At 38.6% G+C, this 14,508-nt stretch overlaps 1 pseudogene across 1 annotated transcript in view; it reads right to left on the bottom strand.

Moving 5' to 3' along the window:
• Positions 1-14,508, bottom strand: part of LOC309704743 (ephrin type-A receptor 6-like) — an 84,881-nt pseudogene that overhangs the window by 42,764 nt on the left and 27,609 nt on the right. The window lies entirely within an intron of this gene.

The following is a 14,508-nucleotide window of genomic DNA, read 5'->3' as shown; positions in this document are numbered from 1 at the left end:
TGTTTATACCACACACACAGTCAAAATAAAACACAAACACATTCATGACACAATCGTCTTTGGATTTTATCAGTCACACTGAGACATGACAGGACATTACAGACTCTAAATTTAACTGTAAAATCAAAGGCAACATGCAATTCATTTGATAAGGTCAGCATCAGGTCAAAGCCAGGACACAGGGCAGACTTTGCTGTCATCCTCCTCAAAGAGAGTGCCCTACACTTCCTTCTTGTGCACCATGCTGAGCTGAGGACATGTTTGAAAGATAAAAGGCTGACACTTGTTGGTGCCTTCAAAACTGAAACTGTCTTTAGCACCTCTGTGTTTCTGTATTTCGCTGCCTTGTTTTAAAGGACCTGTTATCTTCTCTGTATTTCCTGATAATGGTGGCCACAGAGCATCTGCTGAGATTGGATTGTAGTCTTTGTCCCGATTCCCTCGTTGTCATTCCACCAACTAGGACCTGGTCTGTCACAGCTACTTAAATTTCCTCTGAAATTACCGGCCTTCCTTTTTTCTTCATCCACCGCCTCACCTCCCCCACCTCTCAGATTTGTTTCCATCCATAGCTGGCATCCATAACTTTTAACTTTTATCAGGACTTACCATTGCCACTTGTGGTTACCATCACGCATCATACGTACAATACATCACTGTTAAATGTGTTTTACAGATGTTTTTTGGGGGGGAAATGAGTCAATGACTTGTTAACTATAAATTGTTTAAGGCTTTGAGTGATTTAATAAATTGGTTAAGGACACTGAGCATTTGGTTTTGAAAAGGGGATTTAGTGTTTTACAAAATCAGAAAAACTGTAAACCATCAGTAATTTGTGGATTAGTGAGGATTAGCTGATATGGATATGGGTATGGACTATATTGGTATAGCAACATATTAGCATCAAATGTGCTAAAATGGAGATTATATTAGGATATTATAATAAACACATTCATGAATGATCTAGTTTCTGAGCTGCTTTGTATAATGTATATAAGCCTTCGTTGCTTGTAGTGAAACTTAATCTGTATAGAAACATGACATTTGAGAGACACAAATTCTCTCACCAATGTTTTCAAGCTGTTGCATCAGCCAGGCTCTCATTTGTCTGCTCCGCTTTAACGGTGTGATGATCAGAGCTTCAAAAGCCCTAACATTTATTGACAGATCCTCTTTCTCACAACTCCTGTGGCATTACATGGGCAGCTGTGATTGTGCCAGATGCACAGCTGGACATGTAGTTATAACTCAAGAACATGAGACACGCTGAAGACATGCCAGTGCTTTGACTTGAGTCTGAAACTTACAGCATGTAAATCATTATTTCTATTGTATGAATGGTGATAAGACATTCTGTAAATGACTTTGCTAAAAGAAAATAATTTATTTTCTGTGACTAAAAGTCAAAAGGTCAAATTGTCATGATCCTGGGTCTGCGACCATGACAGTAATTTGTGTTTTCCTGAGACTATTAGTGATTTCTGGACTGAGGTTTAAGATATGTATTTCCTTATGCTTCTGAGTTTGCTTAGTTCTCTGCTCCTTGTTCAGTTGAGTCAGTTCCCTTTCATATCTAGTCTGTCTCTGTCTTGTCCCTATGTTTCCGTGTCTCTTTCGCTGTCTCTTGCTCTCTCTTGCCTCCGTCATATCACTGTGAATCAGTGTTAGTGATTTCCTGTTTTATTGTGATAGTCACTTATCCGGTGTGCATCGTGTTCAGTTTTTCTTCCCTTGTGTCATTAGTCAGACTTGGATCATCTGTGTTCCCTGGTGTGTTTAATCTCCCTGACTTCCTTGTGTGTATTTAAGTCCTCAGTTTCCTTAATTCTTTGTCCCCGTTGTTGTCGTCTTATCCCCTCTGATTGTGTGAGCCGTCTGTTTGGAGTTTTCCCTGTCACCCGATTTAGCATTCCTGACTTCCTGCTTTACAGTAAATTGCTTTATGACCTGTAAACTAAGCAATAAAGCTGCTCTTTAGTTCAGACCTGCTTCTGAATGTTGGATTACTGAACTTAGAAAAGATCAAGCGGGTGCAGAGTCTGCATTGCTTACAGAGATGGGTGGTGTTTGTTCCTGTTCCTCTTTCCTAAATTCCTCACATACAATGTCTTAAATAATCAAGCCCCACCTTATCTTAACGACCTCATAGCACTGTATCACCCCAAAGATGCAGTTGGCTCTCAGACTGCTGGTTTACTTGTGGTTCCTAGAAGTTTTAAAAGTAGAATGGGAGGCAGAGTCTTCAGCTTTCACGCCCCCTTTTCTGTGGAACCAGTTTCTAGTTTCTAGATCTAGCTTCTAGATTCAGGAGACAAACACCTTCTTTACTGTTAAGATTAGACTTAAAACTTTCCTTTTTGATTAAGCATATAGTTAGGACTGATCAGGTACCCCAAATCCTCCCTTAGTTATGTTGCAATAGGACTAGGCTGCTGGGAACTTCCTATGATGCTTCTTCACTTGGGTTTTTCAGTCTTCACATGCGTATATAGCACATGCTTCCATCCCCCCCCCCCCCCGTCTCTCTCCCTTCACCCCAAACCGCTCAGCCTTTCCCTGAGCCTAGTTCTGCTGAAGGTCTTTTCCTGTTAAATTTTTTTCCCCTTCCCACTGTCGCCAATTGCTTGCTCATGGGAGGTTATTTGATTGTTGGGGCTTTCTCTGTATTATTGTAGGGTCTCTACCTCAAAATACCAAGCGCCTTGATGTCACTGCAGTGTTACAGAAACCAAACTTAATAGCATTTTCATCAATTCAATCAGTTGTAAATTTTCATAACTAAATTTATCTGAGATTCTCTCAAAAGTATAGCTAATAATATAATGTGTAACTGTGTAACAGAAGTACCGTAATGTAGCTACTTCTTATAGTCTAGATCAGGGGTCGGCAACCTGCGGCTCCGGAGCCGCATGCGGCTCTTTTGTCCTTATACTGCGGCTCCGGGTGGTTTGGGAAAAAAATTAGAAGTATTTAGCTGAAGTGTATTTTATTTGTGTTTAGTTCTTTTTTTAACTTGTAGTTCTAAATTGGAAGATTATTGTGATTTTGAAATATAAAAATAAAATTATACCTTATTATTTTTTCATCGCTCAAAATAAGCGTCACACTCGCGGAAGCCGGTGTACCCGCCGAAACACCGTGCATTTATCGAGACTTTCGAACCCAGGTAGGCCAGTTATGGATCTTTGGATCCACATTATGTCAGCAGCTGTTCTCCACCATGAACTATGTTAAAAACAAACACCGCTCACGCCTCACAGACGACAGCTTACAGTTCTGCGTAAAGATGAAAGTGACTTCGTACAGCCCCGATTTGCAGACGCTGTGCACAGAGGTTCAGGACCAGAAGTCCCATTGTAAACATACCACGGCAGACTCGACGATGTTTGCATGAACATGCTTTATAGCATCTCTTTATTGACCACTTTTCACACACGGTTGCTGTACGCATACAGCCGGCTGTAGCTTTGCAGCTCACAGCCCGACACATACCAACACCAGCATAAATGGCACAGACGTTAAGGCGGCGAGGCGTGATTGCGGGTGCCGCTAAGGGTGGCGGCTCACAACAGTTTTTGTTTGCTGGATCATTTTAGTTCAGCTGGGTGTCTTTCCTTTTGTTATATTTCTTTAAGAGTTCAAAATGTGTTAATTACATAAATAAAATGTAATTTTCTCTGTAGCACTTCATGGATTTCATAAGCAACACAGCTTAGTTGCTCTGTGGATTCTTTTAAAAAGCAGTTAAAAACTTTTCTTTTCAAACAAGCCTTTTGTTGATCTACATATTTTATATTCTTTACATTATTTACATTTGATCTTTTACATTGTGTATAATATCTATTGATTGTATTGTTTATTTTAATATTTGTGTACAACGCTTTGTGACTGCCTGTCTGTGAAAAGCACTTAATAAATAAACTTTACTTACTTACTTTAGTTGTTCACACAAAGAATAAAAGTAAAAAAAACAATATATACAGTGTTATCTTCATTTTAGATTTCAAAAAGTATTTGCGGCTCCCAGTGTTTTCTTTTGCGTGGAAACCGGGTCCAAGTGGCTCTTTGGGTGTAAAAGGTTGCAGACCCCTGGTCCAGATATTTTGCAAGCAAATGGAAAATAGGTGCAGTTATTTGGAATAGTTTTCCAGGCTTCTTGAAGGACATTCAACGCTCTTTATTTGGATTTTGCCCTTTGTTCTGTTTTCCTTCAATGATGTTGAGGTCTGGGCTCTCAGGAGCATAGTCCTCAGTTTCTTTTGCTGCTTTGGCAGTTTGTTTTGATTGTCTGTCATTGGCAGACAAACCTTTTTCTAGACGGTGAATCAAAATCTGATGGTACATTTCCTCATTCATAATTCCATCATTTTTGACAACATCCCCAAAACCACTGGCACATTGTACACATTCAGTGTTGTAGCCCTCTCCCGAACTCCCCCATACAAACATCAGAACCCTAAGAACCCAGGAACATTTTGCACTGCACTGCGTTTCAGATCTGCACTGTTGAACATTATCTCTGTCTTCTTTCTGTCTCTATCTTTTACACTTGTCTGTTTCATAAAATGTATTCATGGCACAGACAAAAACCAATACAAAGGTGAAGCGTTTGACAAGCCTCATCTTAGCACTGTATTAAAGACTTTCTGTTAACAATACCTTACTGTGGGTCCTATCAGAAGGGAGACAAAAACAAGCGGCTTTATGCATGCCTTATGGAATAGTGGGGACTTTACTGTATCTCCTAGATAAGAGAAAATGCATATATATGCGGGAGTTGAAGAATTCTACAAAATAGGGCATTTCATGTTGGCCAGATACAATGGTTCTGGATTGGAAATAGAGGCTTTGCAGAAATCCCTGAATTTGGACAGCACTTCTACACAGATTTCGACTGCAAGGGAGTCACTATCCAATAAGCCTCACTCTGGAAGCCTCCTCTGCCACTTCTTCAAAGGGTGGCGGGGCTGAAGCTTCCTCCATGATTGCACACTATTATTTCCAGGTCACAGACCAGAGCGTGGAGATCGTGAGAAAGCCCAAGTGTCTACACTGAAAACACTCTGTGGCTGGTTATTGATTTCACACTTCGCCATTATGTAAAACTGTATCTGTGACATCCACAAAATGGGGTGTTCAAAAAGAAAAAAGAAGTAATATGCAGTGCTCCTGTGTTGAGAATTTGATATGCATACATTTTAAAACACACTCACACATATCCACACACACAGGCAAGTCACAGATTAAGTGTTCTCAAATATAAATAATTAAACAACACTTTAACCTTGACTGGAGTGTGCAGAAGCAATTAATCTTCTATTAATTAAGCCATCTGTTCTAGGATGCCCTCTGGACCCAGTGGAGGTGGTGAGTGACAGGAGAATGGCGGCTAAGCTGTCATCCCTGTTGGACAACGTCTCCCACCCCATGCAGCAGACTGTGACAGCACTGAGCAGCTCCTTCAGTGGGAGACTGCGGCACCCACGGTGTGGGACGGAGAGATTTCGCAGGTCTTTCCTCCCCACTGCTGTCAGACTCCACAACAAAGACTTTAACTGAACAAACACACACATCCACACATGTGCAATAACACTAAGTGCAATAATCTTTTCTGGCATCGTTGTATTTTTACTCAGTTGTATATAGCATTCGTATTCTATTTTTATCTTATTGTATATTTTTATTCTATTTTATTCTACTGTATATAGTATATTATTTTATTCTATTCTGTACAGCTGTGTACTGTATTTATTCTTATTGTATTCTAATTTTTGCGTCATAACTTTTGCACTGTCCACTTCCTGCTGTGACAAAACAAATTTCCCACGTGTGGGACTAATAAAGGTTATCTTATCTTATCTTATCTTATCTTATCTTATCTTATCTAAATAAGCTCTATGTGACACTCATGGGCCAAACGATTAATCAATCATATTCACTCCCTCTTTCATTTGGACCTCTGGCCTCCCAAATATGTTGTGCTTGTTTGATTGATTGATTGATTGAATCTTTATTTTGAACATGTTGAAAAAGTATAAAAAAAAATAGAATTAAAAGAGACAAATGAACAAAGCAAACAAAAGGAAAACGAGCAACCACAACTCCAAATAACGTCCATGTTCAAAAAGGAGCAGGAAGAAGCATAAGCTTATTTAATCCCACCCCTTTTCCACTATCTAGTATCAATAGACTACAGAAATACCTCCTTGCAATTACATTATATGTAATGTGTAATTTTTTTTTTTTTTTTTTTTAATATATACACATATATGTTTCTATCTATCCATACATACGTATATACACACATACGCACATATACACATTTTCAATAACCCCATTAACACCTCAAGGATACACAGCCTACAATTATATATATATATCCATACCAACAAACCCGTGCATGCGCACACACATGAAAATATTAGACAAGAACACCCTATCAAATCTCTACCTTTTCCCTGTACCCTGTAAAAACCATATCCTTAAACCGCTTTTTAAACTGCGCCATGCTTGGACATTGCTTCATATCTTTACTTAGTCTGTTCCACAGCTTCACTCCACACACAGAGATGCAAAAACTTTTTAATGTTGTACGGATACGAGGATGTTTTAAATTTAATTCCCCCCTCAAATTGTATCCCCGTTCCCTTTTAGAAAACATTTTTAGAATATTGTCAGGAAGCAGGTTATTTATTGCTTTATATATAATTTGTGCTGTGAGAAAATGAACCAGATCTGTGAATTTTAGAATTTTTGATTTTAAGAATAGTGGATTTGTATGATCTCTGTAACCAGTTTTATGGATTATCCTTATGGCCCTTTTTTGTAATATAAAGATTGATGATAGCGAACATTTGTAAGTATTGCCCCAAACCTCTGCACAGTAATTCAAATACGGTGCAATCAGGGAACAATAGAGAATGTGGAGTGATTTGTGGTCCAGAATGTGTTTTACTTTACTCAAGATTGAGACACTTCTTGAAATTTTGTTATGTATATGATTTATATGAGACTTCCAGTTTAATTTATCATCTATAATCACACCAAGAAACTTATGTTCAAGTACTCTTTCAATTTCCACACCATCTACATGAATCTGCACTTGTGCATTTCTAAGGGAATTCCCAAATAAGATAATTTTAGTTTTACTTAGATTTAGCGATAGTTTGTTCCTGTTAAACCATTTTTTAATTTTGCACATTTCTGAAGTAATTGTATCCAGCAGCTCCTTTAGATTCCCCCCAGAACAAAAAATATTTGTGTCATCTGCAAATAATACTAATTTTAATATATCAGATGCCTTACAAATATCATTTATATAAATAATAAATAATTTTGGACCCAGTACAGAGCCTTGTGGAACACCACAAGCAATGTCCAAGCATGATGAGGAATGGACACCCAGCTTCACAAATTGTTTCCGGTCACTTAAATAATTTTTCACCCATTGCAGTACAACCCCCCTAATCCCATACCGTTCCAGTTTATTAATTAATATGTCATGATTGATTGTGTCGAATGCTTTCTTGAGATCCAGAAATACTCCAGCTGCATACTGTTTCTGATCTATAGCATTCGTAATCTCCTCAATTGATTCGATTAATGCCAGAGATGTTGATCTTTTTGATCTGAATCCATATTGACTGTCAGAGAGTAATTTATATTTATCTAAGAATTTGTCTAATCATTTATTAAACAGGTTTTCTAGGATTTTGGAGAATTGTGGTAGTAAAGAAACAGGCCTGTAATTTGTGAAGTGGCGTCTATCCCCGGTTTTATACAGCGGCACAACTTTAGCTATTTTCATTTTGTTTGGCACTTTTCCCGTCTGAAATGATAAGTTGCAAATATATGTTAGAGGTCCTACAATTCCTTCAATGACCTTCTTGACGATTTTCATGTCAATATCATTACAATCAGTAGATGTTTTATATTTACACATGTGTACAATGTCAATTATTTCTTTTTCCTCCACTGATGTGAGGAACATTGAGTTAGGGTTCCTATCAATCAGGTTTTCACTACAGTCTACTGATGGCAGTGACTCAGGAATTTGTTCTGCCAGTTTTGGTCCAATATTTACAAAATAATGATTAAAGCTGTTGACCTTATCAGCAGTGTTTTCCATAATATTGCCATTATCGATAAAGTATTGTGGATAACTTTGTTGTCCAGAATTATTTTTAATGATACCGTTTAAAACATCCCATATTCCTTTCATATTATGTTTATTGTTGTTCAATATTTTACTATAATACTCCTTTCTACATACACGTATAATATTGGTCAACTTATTTTTGTATTTTTTATATTTATTTTCAGCATCTTTTGTTCTTTGTTTTAGGTATTCCCTATAGAGTGTATTTTTCTTTTTACATGCATTTTGTAAACCCTTAGTGAGCCATGGTCTATCTGAATATTTGTGCTTTCTGTTGTATTTTATTGTTGGACAGTTTTTATCGTACAACTCCATGAATATTCTTAAAAATATGCCATATGCAATATCAATATCAGCTTCTTTGTACACATTGTCCCAGTCCTGATTTAATAGATCGTTCTTAAATGCAGTCATCGTTTCTTCCGTCCTTACACGTCTGTATCTCAGTTGTTCTTCATGCTGATTTTTCTTATAATTAGTGTCATAAACTGCAAAAACTGGTAGGTGATCACTGATGTCATTAATTAATAATCCGCTCACAATGTTGTTTTCCATATTGTTAGTGAAAATATTGTCAAGTAAGGTGGCACAATGTGGTGTAATTCTGCTAGGCCTGGTTATTTTAGGATGTAAACTCAAACTGTACATAGTGTTTAGGAATTCGTCGCTCATTTTATGCTTTTTTGGATTCAACAGGTCAATATTAAAATCACCACAGATAAACATAACTTTTTGATTTGTTTTAGAGAATATTTCCTCTATGAAGTCATTAAATACTTGAATACTAGAGCCAGGTGTTCTATATATACAGCTAATTATTACATTTTTTTCTTTTTCCTTATAAATTTCAATTGTTATACATTCTAGTAAATTATCAATTACAGTTGTCATACTTTCTACCACCTTGTAGTTTAGGTTTTTATCCACATACACAGCTACTCCCCCTCCACTCTTGTTCCTTCTATTTACAAAATTCACTTCATATCCCTCCAGTCCAAAGTCCATTCCTTTCTCCGCATTGATCCATGTTTCAGAAATGGCAATAATTCCAAATGGATTTGTCAACTCATTTAGATATTCCTTTATATTGTTGAAGTTGGCATACAGACTTCTGCTATTAAAATGGATTATTGATAATTTATTTTCCGTGTTGATGGTGTGCTTAAACTGTTCATCAGTGAAGTAGCAGCAGTTACAGCTGATGTTGTAGAAGAAATTATTTTCCGGGTCTATATCCTTTTCTAAGTCTAGAACATTATGGTCTGTGTATCGAAATGTTCTCAGTTCCAGATTATCATAAAGAGAATTCCAATGAGTTATGTTGATATTGTTGCCGGATGCAGATGAAGTTCTTTTGGACTGTGCCATGTGTTGTGTTGTGTGTCACGTCACATGTGTATTCATACCTCCAGAATAAGTTGACCTCAGTATTTGTCCAGCTCTTCCATATTTCTGATGACCAACACTTTGGCTTGTTCCGGTGTTCCATTGAGTTTAATGAATACTTTGCAGTTGGTGGTCCATGTATTTTGAATTTTTCCCTGTTTCTTCAAGTAACGTGCTTTCCTAGCAATGTCCGCATTTCTTTTTATCAGATGTTCGTTCATGAAGACATCGGATCCTTTCAGTTTCTTTCCTTGTTTTAACAGTGCTGTTTTCTGTTTTCTGTTTGCAAATCTCACAATGATGGCTGGTTTGTCACTGTCATTTTTTCGGGGTAGAGGGTGGCAAGCCTCAATGTTGTTATAATCCACTTCCACACCTTTGGACCATAGAAAGGTAACCACTTGATGCTCCGTGGAGTTGACATCTTCCTCTCCTGGCCCTCCTACATTGTCAGTGGCGACCGCCCGGGCGTATGACCGGGGTTTGATGCGAAGCCCCGTGATGATAACATCGTTCATCCGGGTGTACTGCTCCAAATCCGCCACTCTGTTCTCCAGGTACGCCAGCCGCCGATCCTTCTCGGCGTTCTGGATGCGGAGAGCCTTAACTTCCTCGACCAGGTCCAGGATGGCTTTCTGCTGCAGTTTGACAGTAGAAATCTCCTCTGTCATAAACTCCAGCGACTTCTTAATATCGTCTCCTTCCTCGGCTGACAGAACTTTTTTCGGGCCCATGCTGAGAGACGCTCTTGTAGCTTTGCCGTGACGACCGGCTAGCTAGTTGATGCTAGCGTCCTTCCTCTCACTCACCGCTGAATGCCAATCTACCCTGATCTTCTTGTTAACACTGAGATCGCAGATACACGCAGAGGAAATTAGTTTCTCTCATTAAGTACGGAGGAGACAAGATCCCTTATTCACCCTACTGAATCAGGGCTCTGCCCACCGGAGATGCCAGCAAGTGCACTGTCACTGAATGTTGTCCAGTGGCCAGGTAGGACTCACTTCCTTGGTTGCTTATACACTTGTAATTTTATAAGGGGACTCTGAGGTAATATTAAGATGTTTAATGATGCACAGACATACCCTGTTTGTTACGTTTGCATGAATATGACCTAAAAAATAAAAAATAAATGTATTTACTCAGGAAAAATCCAAAATTCACACATTTCCAGTAATGCTTCGACTGCATCCAGTTGCAAGGCCTCTGCAGGACTTATGCCACATGCCACTGAATCAGTCACTTAAAAGATTTTGAGCAGACGTAAAGACAAAGTCGGGGAAGTTTCTTCACCATACACGGTGCTCTGTATATCCTCATTACATTGCCCTCCTTACAAAGCTTAAAACAGAAACTGAGTATCTTATTACAAGAAGCAGACTTTCTGGTTTGCATAAGATCAGCATTAAGTAATTGGAGTTCCATTATGCATACAAACGAGAGAAAATGGTGATTTGTCACTCCGTGTGCCTCAGTGTTCTAAAATGCACCCTTGGGATGTGGCATGGTTCAGTGCAGGGAAAACAAAAATGCAAACCCTGAGTTTGAAAGATGAGCTGCAACCCACGCTCTCCGAGGCAATCAGATATGCACCTACTAATCGCTCTGCCTATTAGTCCAAAGCTTAGCAGACTGTGGAATGCAGAAAGTAGGTTTTGTGTACAAAGTGTAGATCTAATTAATGTACCGAACTCATAGTAATGCTGCAGTGTGAGGGAGCAATACAACAATTGCCTCATAAAAATGCTCGCTGCTGGCTTAGTAGTGAGGCGGACCATACAATGAAATACTGATACTTAGTTTGGGGCTACGGCATTTGATTTCATTAAAAATGCTCTCGCTTAATATGAAATACAACTGAAATCACATTTATTGTCATCACATCGAGCTTGATGCTAAAAGACCTGCAACTATTACACATGTGGCTGACTTTTAGTCCTCCAGATACACCTTCTCCAACTCCAGCGCCTTCAATCTGCATACAGATAGTTATCAGAAGGACAGAGGAGGATGGAAAACACCATGTAATACTTCATCACTATTTATAGCAAGAATCGCAGTACCTGTTCAGGCTTGAGACAGACAGGCGCATAGCACCTGCTCAGTTTACATGAATTTAGTATGGTGGCCATATCAATGTATTCAAGAGTTTTGGGGTTGTGGTTGATGTACCTTTAGAAATAGTTCTGCTCAATTACATCCATAGGAATTAATAATGTTTATCGGGACTGTGCAGCTGAACAGCTCATAATGTTTTAAAATGTTCTTGCTATCAATTCTCTTAAAATTAACAAATATAAAAATATGCAGTGCTGTGAAAAAGATTTAGACAAAGATTACCTGAGTGATTCACAATATCATCACATAAAGATCCAGTTTTTAAATGATGATATGTTTTTTTAAAGAGAAAACAAGCAGTTCAACTTGGATGTTGTCGGTGCAGGTGTTTGAACGCAACATTTTATTGATGATACTTTATCTGAATGAGGACACCTCAGTGAGGACAGCCGTGCAGGTCAGTTTAGCTGCACAGTTTGTGCATGTACACGGATCAGCCACAATAAAACCAAAGGCATGTGAAGTGAATAGCCAAGAAACCCTGGGTAATAGCATTCATGTTGATGTTACCTTAACTTGTACAACCTAAAAATTACTGCAAACTCAGCATACTACCCATTTCCATGTTACTCACCGACGGTTTTGGCCTGCCCAGCAGGATGGTATTCAGGACTGGCTCAAGGAACATCAGTAAGTGAGAATGCTATCCAGCCTCCAAACTCCCCATATCTGAGCAATGGAGTCTCCACCCCACCATCCAAAATGCCCACAGGATGTGCTGCTGTTAAACGCAGTCTCAGGCACCTACTAGCACCACCCCAGGGGTTCCAACTGCTGGGAGCTGTTTTTGTGAGAGCTGCTGTGCACAACATGAATCAGTGGGTGAGGCTGGGGCTTGGTGTATATCCCAATATATCCTTTCCAAAGCCTGTCCGGACGATGCCTGACGAACTATTCCTATTTTTTCGGTTAAGTAGTGTTCGCTTCCTGCTTTGACACACCAATGATGCATTACGACACACTTTAGCTCTCGCTGCAACTGCTTGAGAAGTAGTTGAAAAACAATTTGATTTTGCAGCGATGTTCAGAATGGAAAACTTGCTACGTTGGGTTTTTTCTTTCTTTCTTTCTTTTTTTTGCTTCCAGCAGTTTATGTACTGAGCTCTTGACAGAAATTTGACAGCTTGCTTCAGATGGAACTTTTGCCTTGCAGATACAAACATCATCTTTCAAATCAGCTGATGGTTGGACAAAGACCAGGCTTACATGCATGAGAAAAAAGTTTTCTTTTTTACAGATGGTGGAGTGAACCTCACCTTTGGCAGCATATTTTTTTTAGAGCCAACTAAGTCGTTAAGCACTTAATTAAGCTGGAAAATTAAACATTCGTTGCAGATTTATTTCTATTTAATGTCCTCAATTAGAAGTAGATCTGGACCTTTCCTTGCCAACATATGGCTTATGTAATTATTTAAGTCAGTGATGGCAAACTTTGTGAGAAAACAGAGTGTACAAAGTCATAAAAGCAGTGGAACAAGAAGTTAATGCTGACAAAACCTCTTGAATCACTGGAGAAACGAACAACAAACAAGGAAGTTTTACCACTTCCTTGGGTAAAACTGTTCCAGCTTCTCATTAATACAAGTATCTAATCAGTGAACCAAATAGCAGCAACTCAGTGTCTGAGGTTTAAATCAAACATCAGGGTGAGGAAGAAATGTGATTTAAGTGACTTTGAACATGGTTGTTGGTGCCAGATGGACTGGTTTGAGTAATGGTTGACCTACTGGTGGCAGGTCTTTGCTTTGACCTGTAACAGTAACTCAGATAACCAAATGTTACAACCAAGGTATGCAGAAAAGCATCTCTGAATGAACAACATGTCAAATCTTAAAGCAGATTTGCTACAGCAGTACACAGAAACCTGACACTGCAATTCATATGGGCAGTTCACAAACTTAGACAACAGAAGATTGGTCTGATAGGTATTGATTTCTGCTGCAACATTTGGAAGGTAAGGTTAGAATTTAGCATAAACAATATGCAAGAAGAGATCTATCTTGCCTTATATCAACAGTTCAGACTGTTGTTGGGGTAATGGTGTGCGGGATATTTTCTTGGCACACTTTGAACCCCTCAGTACCAACTGACAACCGTCTCTTCATGATCATCAGCTACAGTGTGTCCATCTTCTGATGTCTGCTTCCATATCACAAAGTTCAAATCACCTCAAAATGGTTTCTCGAACATGACAATGAGCTCACTGTACTCAAATAGCCTCTGCTGTCCTAGGATATATACCTAAAGCCCTCTTCTGCACACAATTTGATGGTACATGCTGAAAATGATTCAACATCAATTATTGACTCACTTCGGGCCATTTTATTGCCAAAACAAAAAATGTATATTTCAGACACCCCTTCTCCAAGATATTTTTAGTTACCTAGAGGCAATGTTGTGCAACAATAGTAAAAAACAAAACAAAACATAATAATAGAGAAAATAATTAACTCATGTATCATAACTCAACTATGCAAGAGCAATAAAAACATCAGAAAAACTTCCAAACATCTCAAAAGATTATGAAACAAAGATCTGAAAAACATTTGAAACATATTTACATATCTGTAAATATCTACACAGAGGTGCACATTACACTTTGTACGCATCACTTTGGTGTATCTGTGCACCCAGGTACCCTACATCTTCCCTTGTTTGACTCCATTTTACTCATATAGTGCAAAATCACAACCTTTATTGCCTCAAGGTGCTTTATATTGTGAGGTAAAGACCCTAAAAAAATAAAGAGAAAACCCCAAGGAAGAAACTTCCAGCAGAACCAGGGTCAGGGAGGGGTGGCCATCTGCCCCGACCGATTGGGTTGTCATATTTTGTTGGCCAGAGTG

This window comes from Aulonocara stuartgranti (assembly GCF_965226115.1).
Source record: "Aulonocara stuartgranti genome assembly, chromosome: 1".
Taxonomy (NCBI): Eukaryota; Metazoa; Chordata; class Actinopteri; order Cichliformes; family Cichlidae; genus Aulonocara; species Aulonocara stuartgranti.
The sequence above is the reverse complement of the archived record's forward strand: the minus strand, read 5'-3'. Positions and strand labels throughout refer to the sequence as shown.